This window comes from Myiozetetes cayanensis, unplaced genomic scaffold (genome assembly GCF_022539395.1).
Source record: "Myiozetetes cayanensis isolate MyiCay16 unplaced genomic scaffold, myiCay2020 scf15, whole genome shotgun sequence".
NCBI lineage: Eukaryota > Metazoa > Chordata > Aves > Passeriformes > Tyrannidae > Myiozetetes > Myiozetetes cayanensis.
The window spans coordinates 10,771,710-10,790,326 of NW_026087159.1; the positions used below are offsets into that span (position 1 = coordinate 10,771,710).

General features: G+C 50.8%; 1 protein-coding gene across 3 annotated transcripts in view; it reads left to right on the top strand.

Moving 5' to 3' along the window:
- The window catches only part of PAK3 (p21 (RAC1) activated kinase 3), a 166,607-nt gene that overhangs the window by 81,942 nt on the left and 66,048 nt on the right, over positions 1-18,617 (top strand). Inside the window, exon 1 of one of the 3 annotated variants that reach the window (XM_050310558.1) lies at positions 16,488-16,571. The exons of the other annotated variants lie outside the window; for them this stretch is intronic. The gene's annotated coding sequence lies outside the window, so the exon portion shown is untranslated. Of the gene's footprint in view, positions 1-16,487; positions 16,572-18,617 lie in introns of those variants that run through there. 3 annotated transcript variants of the gene reach the window in all.

An 18,617-nucleotide genomic window follows, 5' to 3' on the forward strand; every position in this document is an offset into this window, starting at 1 on the left:
ATGACTGCAATGTGATGCTCTGGCTGCAGACTGCATTGTCTTGTTGGAAAATGAATTGCCTCAGAGCCTTCACTCTATCTGCTGGGCTGTTTCCTGTTACAACCAGGAAAGCTGGGATTTCCACATGATTTTGATGTGCAGAGTTCTGCTGTACAGAGAAATCCTGTCTCTGTGTTCGTTCATTGCTGCTTCTGATCCCTCCTTTTCTCTTCCATTATCTCAAATGCTTTTGGAAACTTCATTCTCAATGCACTATATCGTCTTACTTGAGTTCCCTTCTGTGGGCATCATGGTTCAGTGGGAAATGCAACACTGGTTTGAAATGTTTCCAGATGAGAGAGGGAAAAATACATCTGTGAGTTATTAAGGGCAAGAGTAATATCTTTTACCTTTGGAGTTTACAGATTTTTTTTTTGCCTTTTTATCTGCCAAATACTTACCCTTTCCAGCACTGTCTGAGTCTGGAGGGTGTCTGTCTTGGTGGAGAATTACCCTGGAGGTGCAGCCTGGGTGAAGCTGCCTTGGGCATCTCCTGAGCGCTCGGGGTCTGTGGCTCAGCCGTTCACGCACTCGCTTGGCTCGGGTTTAGCATTTCACCTCCTGACACTCCTGAGCTGATTCTGCAGTGGGAGACTTCGGTATTTTATTTTGTTCATCCTCATGTGAACTGCAGACTTCCATAAGAACCTTGGCTGCACTCTTCCCTGGCCACCTGAAAGCCCCCCTTCCCCAGCACTGACAGGCTGCTGCTTTTGCTCATGACCCCTCTGCCTCTGCACAACGGGGGGGTGACGACAACAGTCGGATTTTTCCAGCGAGCTCCTGGTCAGACCCTTAAAACTCGCTGGAGATTAGGCAAGTTAAACCCAGCTTTTTCACTGACCTGACCATTGCCCTCTAAAAACAATCTTTAGACAAAAAAACTTTTTGTTATTGCGGTAAGAGTTCCCATTTGTCAGGTTTTGTGTGTGGAGGTCAAATCTTTGGTTAGTGGTTCATTTTCATGGCCTGTTGTAAGTTGTGTCCCTTTCATTCCTACCATGTTCCTGGCAGAATGGGAGGAGAGATATCATTACACAAGTAATGTCCTAGTTTGACCAGCTTCCCTAGGATGCAGAGGCAGTCACAGATTGCCACTTGGTTTTGCAGTTTTTGTTATAATTGCCAAGGTGCAGGAGCTGCTCTCTAGACGAACCAAACACCTGGGAACTTCCTTGGAGATGGCAAGTGTTTGGTGCTTGTAAACCTGAGTTTACTGTGGAGGGAAGCACTGGGAGGAGGAGTCTTTTTTGTCTTCATTTCCCTCCCTCTGTCTTGCAGGCATTTGTGGCCACTGAAGCTTTCCATGAGCATAGTAGGTTCCATATTGCAGTCACTGGGTTTCTCACCCCATTGTAGGGCAGTTCCACTCCAAGGTTAGAAGCTGGCTTGCATTTTTAACTTATGGGCACCCTACACCTGCTGCCAACATCATCAAAAAAGAAAGGCAAGATGCAAAGGCTGTATTTTAATTAGGCCACAATCTAATTAACTCACCTGTGAGGACAGGCAGACTTCACACTGTGATTTTCTTGCTCATTCCCACCTCTTTGGGGATTTGTTACCAATCTTTCTCTCTCTGTGGGAAGAACCTGGAAGCCAGGAGTTTTGAGCTCTGTTTCTGGCAGTGCTATTGATTCACTCGTGACCTTGTGCAAGTCCCTTTGGGTTTTGCTTCTGGGGCTTTACAAGCGTAGGAGAGAGACAAACACACTTCCTTCACTTCTCAGCATTTACTGTGAGCCCTAATTAACACTTAGGAAGCAAGGGGCTTTAGACTGCAGGGTGCAGCAGACGTATATTGCTGTGGGAATACAATTAATAATAGCACATATGGAACAGGAGTTACCATACTGCATATTCCAATGGTTTATTTTCATTATTTGTTTACTGTGTACTGTCTATATGAGTCATGCTATACATCTTCTTAATATTTCACTCCTGCTGGAGAAAACCTGGGCAGGCAAATTAATATTCTCCTTCCTAAAATACTGACTAATTGATTCTGTGATCCCAGGTAAGGGGAAACTATTACTGCTGTGTCCTGTTGTCTTTGGCTGCCAGTTCTCAGATCCCAGTGTTCCCATCATGGCCCTGTTCACAAGAGGATGGGACAGTTCTAACCAGACAGTCTGACCTCCCATGTGAAATGGATCACAAGCTTTTATCCAAAGATTTCTACTTAAACATCAATACCTTTTACTTAGGTTTGAACAGGTCATTTGGACAGACATCCAGTGGGGATGAAGAAACTGTTAAGTCAGAGAATCTACTGCTTCACTTAGTAAATTATTTCAGTTGTGCATTGCTTTGTTCTAAAAATGCTCCCCTTCCTTATTTCCAGCTTCATCTTTTTTGTGTTTCTCATCGTGCTTTTGCTTAAAATTGAAAAAGGTTCAGGCATCCACTAATCTCAGGATTTTTCACTGCACAGGTACATACAAACTGTGAGTGAAATGCATTTTAACCTTCTCATTACTAACTTACAGGCAATGAGCTTATTTCATCTCTCTGAAAGACAGATTTTCTGGACTTTAAATTCTTTTCTCTCTCTCTTTTGCTAAACTCAGTATCATCAGACATTGTCCTTTTTAGAGTGAGCTCCAGAACTGACACTACAGCAACCTGGTAATGATGGTTAATCACTTTTATCATGAGGTGTGTGCATAACTCAGCTGCCTTCCTGGCACAGTTTAGGATCGAAGCCTCCTGCTTTGCAGTGGCTCTTGGAGTATCTTTCTGGCTCCAATTCTAAGAATTTTTCCTGTGTGAAAGGGAAAAAGCAAACAGGAGTGGGTGAGTGAGCAGGGAGTGGAAGGAAGGAAAAGGAAGGGAGAGGGGTACTGGGTGCTGTGATCTCAGGGAAGGCTGATGTGTTTGTCTGTACAAGGCAGTAAGAAGATCTTGCCCTGCAGGGCATTAATTGTGAGTGTAAAAGGGTGAGTTTGGCTCCATGTCAAGGACAGCCATGAAACAAGAAGACAAATCCTAAGCATCTGTGGCTCAGAGATGAAGGGTCTCTGCTCTTTCCAGAGCTTGTACTAAGGAGACTTAATCCATCCTAGTGAGATTTTGTTGCACTTTTGGATGTGTTTCATCCTCTGTGCTCCAATCCTTTGCTCTTCATCTCTCAGCAGCCTTCGTATAACTTGTCAGTTAGATTGGCATGTTCCCACTGTTGCCAGCTTCTTTAATTTTGACAGACTTTGTTCATAAAGCTCCCATGAGGGTAATTATTGCCCTGATGAGGGTAGGTGTTCCTTGGCTCTCCTTCAGTGGGCACAGCTCATACAGCATGGAGGCTCTGCTGAGTCTCCTGGATATTTTGGAGGAGAAAAATAAGCAGTGGTGTCCAGCAGATGCTTTTGACTTGGGCCCCTTTATTGAAATATTCTGCTGTGCACAGTGTGCATGTTTGGGATCCCCTTGCTTCTCTTTTCCAAGTAAACTGGATAAATTACCCATGTTTGTCCCTCAGTGCCTGTCACTGCAAGTGGGGTGATTCCCTGTTGAGATCACTCATGGCAGAGCCATTCTTTCTGTCTCTCAGTACACTCTGCAGGATACCTGGGTACTGAGTCTTGGGGGTTCTCTTTCCAGCTGCAATCCTGAGAAACTGAGGTTCCAGAGGCCAGGCAGTCTTTTGAGGAAGAAGCCAGTATGTGTGTATGTTGGATGGATATTTTTTGCATTGGTATCTTCTTATCCAGTTAGCAGGAGCATCACAAAGAATGTCTTGAGATCTCAAGTATTTCCTTAACTGTTATCCTTTCCCTACCAGGAAAACACGTTCATTTTACTTAAACAATTCATGTAGCAGATTATGTAATGAATCCACGTGATTTATTTCCTGCAGCTGATGAAAACAGAGAGTTTGGGATACTGGAGAAGGCACAGACTTTTTCCCCTAGGAAGGGGACTGGAGCCAATGGTTCCGGTGTGCTCTGGGTGTGAAGAGCTCCACACCCCACAAAGTGGCTTTGGAAAGGTTAATGAAGGGAGAAGGTGCCAGCAGATGGCATCATGAATACACAACATGGTCTCAGGGTTTTGAAGGCCCACAGTCACTTCTGGGCACTGTGTAGCAGAAGTGCAGAATAGGGCAGCGTTCACAGGCTGAATTCAGACACTCTGGGGCAGGTGGTCAGTGCTGCAGGAAGCAGATAGCCTGGGGTTGGTGAGACCCCATTTCCGTTCAGAGCAGCTCCTCTTTCCAGGCCTGGTGGGTACAAGGACACTGGAGGGACATGTAGTGATGCAGCCCTACTAGTTCAGTGATGTCACTGCCAAAATTTTGGGGTTTTTGGCAACAGGATGGCCTACAGAACACCAGGTTTGCTGGAATCAGGTGGGGTGGCATGTGCCTGCCTGGGGCCCTCTCCTGGGACAGACCTGTCCAGCTGATGTGTGGTGCAAGTCGTGGCCAGAACTGGGGCTTCAGTCTGCTGGCATTTGTTCCTGCTGGGGAGAGCAGTGACATTCAGCTTCCATTAGAAGACAAAAACGGCATCACAGGCCATCTGAGGGCACATTTTCAGCAGTCAGTGAAGGCAAGGTATGGGCTCTGTTTCTGAGAAGATTAGTCTGTTCCCGGTCCATGGGACTTGTCAGCCCAGCAATGATTAGTGAGGCAAAAGCAAAGTCTGCAAAGCTCCTTCTGCCCGGCTCTGGTGAGGGAAGGTGATAAGGGATTCATTGTGCAAGCAGGAGATAATTGGCAGCAGTGGTATGAAGCAATGCCAGTCTCTTTGCCATAGCAATCGTCCAGAGATTTTGCTCACAGCTGTGATTCACCTTGCTGTGCAGACAATCTGTTCAGGACCACGCAGTGTTTCAGAAGGAGCGTGGCTGCCACAGAAAGTCACGTGGGACTGCCCAAGGCTGTGTGCAGGACTGAGTGTGAAAATCCATTTTGCTGGTGCGGGGCTTGGGGGACGACTGGACCTCCAAAGAGCGAGTCAGCCTCCTCTTGCCTCACTGCAGACACCAGTGTAAGTCTAGCTAAAACTGTACAATCCTTGGGATTAAGAGGGGGATTGGGATTCCTCCTTGGGAATAGGAGGAGCTTGACTCCACATGCCTCGGCCTGAAATGACACATCAGATCTCTTATGGGAGGTAGAGCCCATGTCTTGTGTGAGCAGGGGGTGGGTCTCTCTGATGATGTCTGTGTGGAAAAGTGAACAGAGAGATTTTGGCTTGGCCGAAAGCCACACTGCTTGTGTCTTACTTATCTTCTTCTGTGTCACACACTGCAGCCCAGGCTTGATGTGTCTGCCCTGTGCACAGGGAGAGTGGGATCAGGCTGTCTGCTGGTAGCCTTGACTGTAGCTTGACCTGCAGGTGCCAGCTCCAAGGAGACAGTGTGGTCAGTGTGACTGGGCTTGGCTAAGGTGATCCTTGGGAGCTTCAGTCCAAGCTGAAATGTTGACAATAGGTGAACCATCCCACCCAGAGCATATGTCTGTACTGTCCAGCTTTGAGTCTGTGGCCATGTGTCACTTTGTCCTGTAAAGGGTGAGTGTGCCCTGGAGCTGCCCAGCCCCATGGCAGCCCCGGAGCTCTGCCCAAGGAGCTGCTCTCTCCAGAAATGGCTCCTCACCTGCATCTGCAGGGCTGTGTGCAGCCCTCTGAGAGGTAACACTCAATGTGTGCCAGAAGGACGACATTTCTCTTCCTCTGATGATGAGGAATTTATCTGGCATTTCTTTCCCTGCCTTGCTGAGACTTTCTGAACTTCTGGGATTTCCTCCCCTCGCCACAGGAGAGCAGTTGTTCCCGCTGGGACAGCACCCAGCACCTCCTTGAGCAGTGGCTCTCCCCAGGCTGTTCAGGATAATTGGCCTGTTTCCCTGTGTGCAACCAAGGGCTGTGCAAGGCAGCTAACGAGAAGGAGCCAGGGTAGCAACAGGATTAAAAATATGTATGAGCAAACATCTTGTTTCGACTGCAAGGATGCACTGAAGCGTGAGAGCCTGGGTCCTGCAGAAAGCCAGAGGCAGCCTGGGTTGCCACTCTCACTGGCAGCTGCACAGTGAAGCCGTGCTGGTAGCACAGGAAAAGTGAGGGCAGGAGCCCAGTCTTATTTCCACTGATGTAAACTGGAGTAATGTCAGGGAATCACCTGTGATATTTGGCTGCATCCTGTAGGCTGGAGTCCAGTGTGGATACATGGCATCAGGAGAGTAAGTGGGATGCCACCAAATCCAGCCTCTGGCTCTGTTCCTCTCTGACAGTGGCCTCTATGTGGGATGGACATTTCACTGTAAAGATTGTTTGTATGGAGCCATTACCTGCTCCATACAGCAGAGGAGGGATTTTGGGAGGTGGATACTGAGTGTGATGACCCCATCCTGGTGGGCTCAGTGGGTCACTGGCAGAAGCCAAGCGTGACTGTCAGTGGAAGTGTCAGAGTGACACAGAGGTGGAGTGGATGCTCTGATGGAATATGGTGCTTTTTCCCCATGAAGAAATAAGGGCATTTAATTTTAATTTCTATTTTAAGGGTGATTGTTCTTGGCTGGGTTGGGTCCCCGTAAAACTTCACAAAGCCATTTCAGGAAGTTGAAAGCTGTCAACACACCCCAGTCATTTTCCTCTCATTCAGTGAAGGATTTTTTGGGGAGGGGAAGGTTTATGATGTATCCTGCATTGAAGCAGCTCAGACTGGCAGGGAGACTTTAACATCTACCTGCAAAGGCACTTCCATGACAAGGAAGGCTGTCTTGGTACCTTGGCTGAAGAGGTGAAGGCCTAATCTGAGTCCTTTTACAAGAGAAATTAATTTGCTCACAGAAGGAGACAGTTTCTCTGTTTGTATGCTGGGTTTACCAGGGACCATAAATCCTTTGGATTTTATGGGTACCAAAAGAAGGAAATATCTCATGGAACATGGAGGTCAGCAGAATAGTTGGGCAGCCATGCAGGTTTGTAGCCTTTGTGATGCATGAGAGCACCCAGATGCTGTTGCTGTGTCATGGATTCCCTGATCCCATGGGAGCTTCCTGGCTGCCCAGATGTTGGAAGGCCCAGGGTGGAAGGGGAGTCTGACCTGGCACAGCAGCACAGAACAGGTCAGAAGCTTCAATCAGCCCTTGTCTCCAGTGGCATTGCTGTCATGTGTTTATCTGGGAAATCAGACCCTCCAGCCCCATCTCATGGATTAGCCATTCCAATAGAAGTAATAACTGAGTTCAGTCCATTGCATTTAACATTTTAATGTCAGCTGGGGATTTCTTCCTGATCCCAGCTCTTGATTAGGTGACATCTTTAGGCACCAGAATCATAAACCTGTGTTCTCTGAACACCTGAATTCCACAGCCAGTGGTGAGGACTGAAGTGTAGTGCTTCCTGCACTCGTCATGCTTTGCATCCTTGACTCAGAAAGTCATGCTCGTGATTCTTGAAATGCATTTTTACATTTGTTTTTGATCTGTACTGGATGGAGAACGAAACTTCCATAAAGTTGCCATGAATCAGGTGTTCTCCCATCCTATGGATACATGGTAAAACTGATGTTTCCTTGAGCTTTCTAAGGAAGCTGATCACTGAAAGGGATTTGAAAACCTTTCAAGGAGGTCTCACCCTCCTCCTATGGACTGTCTTGTGCTCAGGATCTCATGAACACATCTTTCCTTAATCTTGGTGTTCAAAAGGGAAGAGGGACACTTCAGCCAGTGCAGTTGGTGCCTGTGTGCTACAGCTGAGAGCCACTGATTGTTTCATCCAGTGTCACCCACTTTGCCTGCTGAGCAGCCAGAGAGCTTCTTGCATTTTAATTTCCCAGGTCACAACCCCGGCAAGCTGGGGAAGGGTGTTCTCTAAGTCAAGACACACACTCTCTATCGTGCTTTTTCAATTGTAAGGCTTTGGTCTTGCAGGCTGGTATGGAAGTGCTGTGAGACCACAGACAGCCCTTGTCTCTGGTCTTCCAGCTGCTGAGAGGGCACTGCCCTGAGCTGGCATGGCAATAAACTCTAACTGTCATGGGATATTCTCCAGGCAATGAAGTCTTCATTTGTGGAATAGGAACCACATAAAGACCTTTTTCTTCTCCGGGCCCTCTGGGCTGATGTTATCCTGATGCCTACAGAACCTTTGCATTGCAACACAGCAGTAACCCATCACTCTCCAGCCCTCACAAGCCATGCTGCAGTGCCATGTGTTTTCCATCCACAGCACCTTTGTTCATATTCACCCATGACACCCCTGCAGTTGCTGTAGCTGTGAAATCAGAGGTCACACTGATCCAGTATGTAGTTAATTCTCAGATTCACAGTATTTGTTGTGGGGAAAGTGGATCTTAAGAGGGAGCTGACTCTTCCCTCTTCAGCTCATCTGTTTCTGGGTGTGAGTCTGTATCTCCATCCTGTTTTGCAGTTCACTGTTGCACCCTTCACAGGTTGGCTCCCTTCCTGCTCCCATGGAGCCTGTCTCAGGGCTCACAGGGAAATCCTGGACTTCAGTGGCATCAGACTTTCCTGCTTTCCCCAGAATACTCTGAAGGCAGCAAGAGATGAAACATGGCAGAATTTTCCTGGCAACTGCTCAACACTGCTTCTCTTCCACAGCAAGCAACACTCCAGTATCTTCAGTCCAGAATCATCCCCCATGTGAAATCTTCTGGTGATGGAGTGCAAAAAAAAAAGGCCTGAATCGCTGCCTAAGTCCTTTCTCCTCCTGAAGCACAACTGCATTGAGTGGAAAAGAGCCAGAGAGGAAGATTTTTTTTTGTTGCAGACATGACTGACCGAGAAACAGGCATTAAAAAGATTTGATAGTGGTTCCAGCGTAAAAGGTTTTAAAGCCATTTCATTTTCTAACAGCCTAACTGGCTTTAATCAGTTCATTTTCATACCTTCCCTTTGGATGCTACCTTCATGGGATTTGTTCTGGGATGCTGAGATGCTCTGGACAGTCACAGGTTCTCTATTGGCCTCCATATTCAGCATTTCTGAAACCCCAAAATACCAGGTACTACCAGTGGTTTACCCCTTCTAAGCCTGTACATGGAGGTGGGAGCTCAGCAGGTCTCCTGCTGTCACATTTGTTCTGAGCACAGAGCTGAGCTCAGGTGTCAAGAGCTGAGGGCTGTGAGGGCAGGGCTGTTTCACACTTACTCCACCTCAGAGCTGCAGTAATTAGTCCTAATGATTACAGCGAGGTGAATGTAAATTAAAACTCCAGCTCCAGACACTGCCACAGCATGGCTAAGCCTGGACACAGCCTGTAAAATGGTGACATTTCACCTCTTGAGCCTGTCTGTTTTGATGTCTCCCAGCAGGTAAGAATTGGTATCATTCCTGCTCACAATTAATTGGGGAAAAAAATGGAGAATAACTTGTCTAAAAATCTAGTGTGGTGGAAAATGCTTTTCATATTAAAACAAATATAAACAGCTTGGGGAATGGTTTTTATATGTCTCACCCCAGCTCTAGGCATTTTGCAGGTTGAAAACATGGGCAGGGTGATTGATGTGTGACCGTTCCAATGAAGAATCAGTGTTGAATGACAATTTTTGGAGATGATAAATTTGCTGCATTGGCCCATCTTGCTGTGGTGGTTTTACTGTCAGATTGTGCCCTTAAAGCTTAATGTGTAGCTGTTCCTACATGAGAAGTGATCTCTCACCTCTGCTGGGACATTGTAGTGCAGGGGGTTGTGCATGGCCACCTATCAGTAAATCTGGTGTTTGTGCTGGGCCACACTCCTGTGGGTCTGGGCTATCGTGCTGCATCTCAGAATCTCAGCATCTCTGATGCCAGGAAGGACTGGGAACCTCTCCGTGCTGTTTGGATAGATAGGGTGAATCTTGGCTTTCTCAGCCCTGAGAGCAGATTGGATTCAACATCTTGAGCAGATAAAATCCAGCAGGTATGTGGGTCTTTGCTTGTGTTCAGACAAATGAGATGTTCCCCAAGAAGGAGGATGGGAGATGTTTAAGTGCAAACTAGACAGAATTGGACTTTACAGGGATTCTCCTGAAAAATTCTGGATCCCACTGCTGTTTCTGCAGGAAGCTGTGATGTGTTCTGTTTACAAGCTGTGTTAAGGTAGGGCTTGATACATTCAAGCTGTTAGTCCTGCTACTCGTGCTGGCAGGTGATTTAAATTGCAATTTCCAAAAAAGAAAAGGGGCCTGGGAGTGACACTGGGGATCCGTGGGAAGCGATTCCACTGGGAGGTTACTGCACAGCTGCCACTGAGCTGCTGCCCAGCATGAGCCACTGTAGCAGCTCTTTGCCTCAGTTTCCCCTCTGCCAAAACTGGAGGAGCAATGGTACTGGGCTGTACAACTTCTCCTGGGGAAGAATCACTAATTACAGCTCAGGCAGGATTGTAGGTTTAAGCAGTGTTGGCTCATGTTGTTTCCCTCTTGAAAAACCCTATTCCAGGATGGGGATCTCCTTGCAGTCATTCCTGTCCTTTATGGGAGAGGCAGGATTTGTGAATCCAGTGCCTACTATTAATTTGAGGGTATTTTTGTTATGTGCAATCAACTGTATCTTTGTCTCAGCTTTGAGTTTTACATCACTCACTTCCCCCAGTAGGACAGCACTACATTAAGTTTTACTAGTTCGTGGAGGTGGATTATATCCCACTTGATTGTTTACAACAGTTGTGAAGATTCAACACCATTTTAATGAGGTATAGTAGTGGTATATTAAGAAATGTGTCTATTAAATGCAGTCTTTAGTAGTTGATTGGTATTTAATTGACATGTGTTAATAGTCTTATTACATCTCAGTTAAATCCACAGTTGAAGCACTAATTTTGAGTAGAGAAATTATGGTTTGAGGTAAAAATATAAACTAAAAGTACAACAGCTTTTAATAGGAAAACTTAATTAATAAAGTCTTACACTGACTTTAGAAAGTGTTTACAGTAGATATTTTTAAAACACATGAAAATTACATAAAAGACATATTCTGTCAATTATTGCTGTAAGATTCATAAGGAGTTATCCATGGAGGTAATTTCTGTCTCCTCTTAGGAAAGATTCAGACTTTGGCAGGGAAGTGTTTTTAAGAAGCGTGTTATTTAATGTGAACGTGGGCATTCTTCTCCAGGGACCTGGTCCTGGGGATCAGTAATTTGGCAACTGAGCTTCTCCAAGCTGTGGTATTACTGCCATCCATGAAGGTTTCAGACTGCAGCACCCCAGTCCACTCTTACTGCTGCCAGAGGGAGGTACCTCACGGGTCTCTTGAGTACAGGGTGAATGAAACCCATGTTTCACAAAGACAAGGTGAAGGACAAAGAGTTTCCTGGGATGAGAAGACAGTGCACTGGTAGATCCCAGGGGAAGACACTGTTTGGTGCCTCACATGATCCCCCAGGCTCAGTCTCCAGGAATGAGAAGGGCCATCTCTGTCCTGTCTTGCACCTGAGCTGTGAGGATGCTCAGGACAGCAGAGCCATGTGTGAATTCTCTTTGGATGAGCTGTGTTGCTGCCAGGCTGTGCCCTGCCCTGTGCAGAAGGACAGGACATGGCAGTGGGAAGGGATTCCAAACATTCCCAGAAGTTACCTGCAAATGGGGCAAACTAAGGCAGAGATTCTTTCAGTGCCTTACCCTCTAAGAGGGAGCACAGTAGGAAGGCCTCTGTGTGCCACCCTCACCGTGTCACTTGTCCCAGGCTGAGTTACTGCCTCGTGCCCAAGCACTGCTCAGCAACTCAAATCATTCCCAGGCAGCACTTGTGTGTCCTCCTTGCTCTGTCTTTGCCTGGATCTCAGCATAGAGCAGATCCCACAGCTGAGCAGTTGGGACCCCCTCGCTGCTGGCAGGCAGCCTGCCTGTTCCCATCGCTACGTGTCGGTAGGTGGTTCCTGTCTAATGAAGCTCCTTTCCAAGGGAGGCTGTTGACGTGCTCCAGCATCGCCAGATGGTCCCCTTACCTCTTCTTCTCTCACGCTCCCTCGGAAACATTAATGATCCCTAAACCCCTCTGACGGAGGGGCTCCTTTTTGTGACAACCTCATTACGTGGTTATCAGGAGCTGCCACTACCCAGGTTGTCAGGACAACCAGCCTGATTCAGAGCCACTGGGAAAGGTCTGAACCTCAGGCAAATAACCATCCCCAGCTCTCAGCAGATGCTCACCCGCAGCCAATCGCCGGAGCGCTGGGAAGCCATGACATCATGGGCCAAGCAGGCCCCCAGATTTAATTGTTGGCTTTCAGCATCCCTCTGTGTCCCTTCCCCCCCAGTGCTCCCCACATCAGCCCCTGGCACAGCTAATCCAGTCCTGCTGCTGTGCCGCTTCAGACCCCCCTGGAGCTGCCTGGGCTTGGCAGGGCTGATGGAGGGGCCCCCAGAGTCCCCCAGTAGTGCAGCCCTGGTGAGTGGGACTGTGGCTCTGCAGCCTGGCAGGGGGGGAGAACTGCAGGGTACTGCAATACCCACAGCCAGAGTAGGTTCCTACTTACTGGAGTTTTGTTAGTGGGGATGGGAATTAGTTGTCAGAGTTGTAGGATGAGCTCTCTGGCAGCTACCAGTAAGTGTGGGAGATCAATGGGATCCGTAATGGGATACCCTCTTCCCACGAAAACCTGATACCCCAGTAGCAGTCATGCTGTATTGCTCAGATTGTGTCACGTTTGTCAGCGAGGTGTGATAAACGTGGCAGAACCAGTTCTGGTGCAGACAGAGACCGTGTCCACTTTCCTGCCCTGCTGAAGCAGAGGGGTTTGTTCCATGACCTTATGCCTTCACTAGGGTGTATCTGAGCCACCTCTGGAACTGCATACCCCATTAAGGTTACATCCTACATAGCACTGACTCTAGACATCCTGCAGATGTGCAGATGCAGAGCTTTCCTGAATTCCTGTTCTGCTTGAGCACGTTCCTGTGAAAGCAGGATCAGGCAGCTCTTTGAAAAGATTCCTCTTTTTGCTCAAGAAACATTTTTTTTTTTTTTTGAAACTCCCTGGCCATCCCAACTAAGTGTACATTTGATTTCCAAAAATGCCAGTGCATGGTGTCCTTTGCTGAGACATTGAGCCTTGCACACCCCTCTGGCACAGGGCAGGGTGATGGTCAGGCAGTGCGAGTCTGCAGCACTGCCATCAATTTGGGAGGTTCCATCTGATGAGATCTGAGAGCTGAGGTTACCTGGCATTTGGCTTCTGAAGTCCTCAGGCATCTTTGGAAGGCTTTGAGAAGGCTATTCATTGCTCAGAGCTAATATTTCTTTCTCTTGCTATGCTGTGTTGGCTACCTGGCCCTGAATTTCCATGGTTGCATCTTCAGGGAGCAGTTGCCCCTAGGCCACTCCTGGTTGGGACTGCCCCAGGGAGGGGCTGGGAAGCTTGTGCACAGCCCAACACAGAGACACTGCAGCACAGGTGGTTGTGATACAGCCAGTCCTGCCTATTTTAGTGCACAAGAAAGGAGCCTGTGATGGACCTGGTCCAGCCAAGTCCTTCCTCCTGCTTCTCAGACTTCTAAAGCATTGGGCTTTGGGGCTCAAATTAGGGCAGCTTCTGAGCTTACTTTTGCAAGATGAGACCCTTGCTCAGAGACCAGGTGGCTCCTGAAAATACAGGGTTTGGGCAGGCCTTGTGGGTCTCGGAGGATTGGACCTCATGGGCGTGCAGAGCCTTGAAGTATTTCTGACTTGCTTGGACACCCATGTGACAGTCACATGGGATTGATGTCTAGCAGGGACTGGCCTGCTTTCCCATGCCCTGTGGGGACAAAACTGTCACCATGCCCATGTCTGGGCCGGATCAGGCTCAGCCACGCTCTGCAGGTCTGGCCCAGCCCGTGGAGCAAGTCCAGCTTGCACTGCCGAGCCCCGCACGCCAGGACTGTGTGGGTGCCTTGACCAGGCGGTCACCCCGTTTTTCCCCCTCCCAGCAATGTGCTTGAGCAACGTGCCCGCTGTCAGCACACCCGGATGCTCACAGCGTGTGGAGGAGCCCTCCAGCTCCCACAGGGTCAGCCTTGTGTGTGGCTGGGATGAGGAGCAAGGGAGCTCTGCAGCTTTGTGGCCTTTGCTTTTGCTACCTCTCTTAGTCTCCTTTCCCTGGATGGCATGGGACAAGCATGCCAAATCAGCTTCCTATTGGGTATGGGACAGTTGGCCCCCATTCAGCAGCTTAAAGGGTAGCTGGGGAACCCAGGAAGCCTGAAATGCACAGGTTCAAAAACCCTCCGTGATTTGCAGGAAAAACTCCACATGCGGAGTCAATAGCTGCAAGGGTTCTTTGGCTCCCAGGAGAGTTCTAACTTTGGACAAGGCTGTGAGTAAGGGATCTATCTGATCTTGCTTTTTCACTACATGCAGTAACAGAGTCAAGTTTCTGTTCTTTCACAGGGCAAAGGAAACTGAAACTCTTCCTTCGTGTGCTCTCGCCCAGCCCTCGGAAAAGTCAGACAGGAGCCAAGGCACCAGGCTGCAGTTTTCTTATGGTGCTTGTAAGAGCAATTTTGCTAATAGTTTATGCTAAAACTAGCTTTTAGTTGGACTTCTAAAAATGAATGGAAGTGATTCACCCACAGGTTCAATCCCAACATCTGCAATTGCCTGACTTGGTGCTCTGTCTGTAGCTTTTCACTGAGCTGTTTCCCTCCTTTGGAACGGGACACAGACCTCCCATGGTGCGTGACATGGGGCTGATAAAAGACCCACCTTCTGTTTCCAAGCTATCAGGAATAATTTTCACTATGAAATGGCTGGGTACTGCTGGTCCCCCACCTGCTCAGTCCCTTCCAGATCTGGGCTGTTTTAAATAGCAGTTTGCAGCAGCCAGTGTGGTTTGCAGGGCTAGGTGAGACTGTGGGGACCCTGACAGTGTCAGCTGCATTCCCTTATCACTGCAGTCAAGGGACATTCCCCAAAATCTTTGCATGGACATCCCTCTTGGATGCATGCTGTGCTGTCACCAGGGTGGATGCTACTTGCAGCAGAAAGTGGAAGGCCTCTTATTCCACTGTCAAAGGACAGCAGCTCTGCAGGATTCCTGCTGACCTTAGAGGATCCTGGGAGTTACCTGTCCACAGGGGTATTTCTCTGTGGGATGGAAATAGCACTGACAACTTGCTCCATGGCTTGACTGTGATCACTGCAGAGCCAGCCAGCTAAGTGACAGATTTGACTCATACTGGGGAAGAAAACCTTGGTGAGACCTCAGCATACAGCAGGAAGGGATGGTGGTGATTCAGTGGGGGCTGCTTGTCACGTCAGTGTGGATTGGGTGACTCAGTGAGCTCTTGCTTCTGGAGAACCTGTCCTTTGAACGAGCTCTAAGGCAACAGTGTGACCAGTCGTGGTCAGAGAGGATCACATGCCGTGTGGTGGGGCTGGGAGGGTTTGTTATCTCCTCTTGGTACGTGTGACCTGCCTTGCCTTTGGCAGTAGCAGCCTGCAGAAGGCAGTCTTCATTGCTTGCCCGTGGCTGCTGCATCATCATCATCATGGCTAGGCTTCGGGAACGAAGATTTGAGAAGGGCTCTACCCGCGCTTGCTACAAGCGCGTTGATGGCTGAAAAGGCTAAGGCTGCTGCATAATGTGTTATCAAACACACCTTGTGGCTCTCCATCAGGAAAAAACACCAAACAAAAAAAAATTGGTCAAAGGTATGCCCACTTCGGTATGTAACAACACAGCCCCTTCCACTGCGCTCGGACGGGCAGGATAGCAGCTGGCAGCGTGTCATGCCAGCCCTGGGATCGGGCACAGCCCCGAGCTCGGACCCGGCACTGCCGCCTGTCCACGGCCCCGGGGGGTCTAAAATCGGTCGTGTTCCTATGTGGATTTCTTCTCTTTTTTTCCTGGAAATATTGCAAACGCGAGGTCATCCTCATCAAAGCAGGGTCTGTTTCTAGTTTTGAGACCTTTCATGGAGGAGCTGAATTCGGAGGAGCAGGAACGGGACCACGCTCTGCCTGGGGAAGCGTAATTCGAAATGAATGAAGGAGAGAGGAAAACACAGACCGTGAACAAGATTTTCCTTCTGGTGCGTTTGGGGATCCTTGCAGGGAAGTGCCCTCTTTGTCGCAGGAGTGGCCGGAGCTGGTTGTTCCAGCCTCGCTGCCCGCTGGGTTTCTCCCACGTTTGGATGCGGAGCGGAGAAGCCCACAGGCTGTCACACGCAACGTCATCCGGGGGAGCCCCGAATTTCACGGTGCATTTCCTATTCCCAGCCGACGAAGCCCAGGCAGCGTTATGACGCCTCGCAGGACCCATTCCGGCCCCGGCCGGTGCCTGCCCCCACTCCCGAGGTGCCCGCGCCCCCCCGAGGGAAGGGGCTCGGTGGGCGGCCGCCCCCCCGCGCCGCGCTTCCCCTCCGCGGCCGCCTTGAAACACAAGATTTGCCCCCAGCCCCAGCCCCGGCCCGTGTGTCGTCACCCGCCGCCCGCCGCGCCCATTGGCTGCGCCAGCGCGGCTGCGGCGGCCCCGCGACGCGCGGGGCGGGCGGGCGCGCGGCGATTGGCGGCGCGGGGGGACGGGCCGCGCCCGGGGGGCGCTCGGCGGCGGCGGCGGCGGGGACGGGCGGGGCGGCGATGACCGACCGAGCTCCAGGTAACCCGGCCGGGCTGCGCTGACCCACCGCGGCTCCGGGGAAGGCGGCCGGGCTGCGCCGACCCGCTGCCGGTCCCGGTAACCCGGCCGGGCTGCAGTGACCGACCGCGGCTCCCGGTAACCCCGGCCGGGCTGCACTGACCCCCCGCGGCTCCCGGTAATCCCGGCCGGGCCCTGCGGCCGCCGGCGGAGCGCGGTGCCCGTGGCCGCGGCTGCGGCGCCCCGTGTGTGCCGGCGATGGGAGGAGGATGCGGCGGGCAGGGCCGGGCTGCGCCGGTGCCGGGGCTGTCGCTGCGTGCCCGCGGTGCCGCTGCCGCGAGTGACACCTGCGCTGCCGGGCGGCCGGCGGTGCCCGGAGCCCGCTGTCCTGCGGGGAGGGCTCCCCGAGCCGCAGAGCCGCGGCCCGGGCTGAAGTTGTGTCAGCGCCGGCACCGGCCATGAAGGCGGCCGCGGTGCGTGTGTTCCCCATCTCCCAACAATGCCGCCTCTGGGCTGCGCTTCTGCAGAGGAGTGAGAAATTCTGGGCTATAAATAACTCCACCTTTTCTTTTTTTTTTTTTTAATATATATATATATTAATACTCGTTGTTGATAACGCGCATCCGATTGACCCGTTCAGCACCACCTGCCAAGTTTTTCTCGAAATCCGTTCAGGGAAGGGTGGTCTCCCCTTGTGCGTGCCTGGTGGTGCCTGATGCCACACTGGAGCCGGTCCCTGTGCTGGGTTGTCCCTTTGTCCCAGACTTGTGCACCAGGCAGCCGAGGGAGTGCTCCGGCGTGATGTCTGGCTGCTCCGAGCTCCCCTCCTCCGGGAAGCGGGGGTGCTCTCGGCACGAGTGGCGCCTTGTTTTGGTCATTGAGGCAATTTTCAGATCCAGTTTTCACCGGTGCCATAGATGAGCCGTGCTTTAAATACAGTGAGGTATTGAATGTGGAAGGCTGAGGAAATTCAGGCAGCAGAAGCCATGGCTTCAAAGTGAGCGGCAGCTGAAAGAGATGGTGGGCCCGGGCTGGGAAGAGCGGGGCTGTCTCGGGACCTGCAGCCTCAGGGGGTGATGAGAGGCTGGATTTTGGCTCTCCTCGCGTGGCTCCGTTTGCGGGGTGGGCACAGTGTGTGCCAGCAGCGAACAGCCTGGGTGTCTGTGTGGGGAGTTCGGCCGACGCTCCTAAAGGCTTTGTGTCCCCTTTGCCCCACCTGCCCGGGGCTGCGGCGGAGGGGAGCCTGCTTTTTGTTGTCCTCCTGGGCTCGGCCCGGGATGCCGTTCAGCACAGGGAACCTGGAGGCCGGAGATCAGCGTGGGCTTTGCTGAGCTGCTCTCAGACATGAACCGCCTCGGAGCGAGGAGGAGGAGGAGGAGGAGGAGGAGGATGGGCAGTCGGGAGGGCCGGAGCCAGGCTGTGCCTGCCAGCCCGAGGGGACAGGGAATGGAACGCTGCGGCTGGAGGGGTGATGACATGAGATCGTCTGCCCTGGCTCCTCTCCGTGTGAATCCACCTTCTCGCTGGCTGTCAGGCGGGGAGAAGGGGACCCGGGCACATCTCCGGAGCCGCCCGGGAGGAGGACACTCTGCCCAGGGAAGTGGAAGTGGGGCACATGGCTGCAGAGGAGCCTCAGGCATCCAGTCACAGGTTACCCAGCACTGTGAGCAGAATACAGAGTAAATCAGGGGTCGGCTGTAGTGGGGTTTAGGCTTGGCACGTGGGCTGGTGGGTTGTTCAAGGCTGCGTTGCCGTGACAGGTTATTTGCATGGAAGGGAAGGATTGCCCTGAGCCCGGGTTTTCTGCAGTGAGCACAGGCTGGTTAGGGAGACCTGTGCTTGTGGCTGCATGGGTTGGAGCTGCATTCCTGGAGCGTGGAATTGGGCAGAGGAGCTGGTGGCAGGCATGGTGTGGGGGGCTGGGGGGTGCCTGACTTCATGGGTGAGGGGCTGCAGCTGCCTCTGTGCTGTAGAGGAGGTTGTACTCTGAACTGAGACCTGCATGGATGGCATTTCTTAACTGACTAACTCTGGATAACTAAAAGTAAGTCTCAGAAGCTCCTGTGA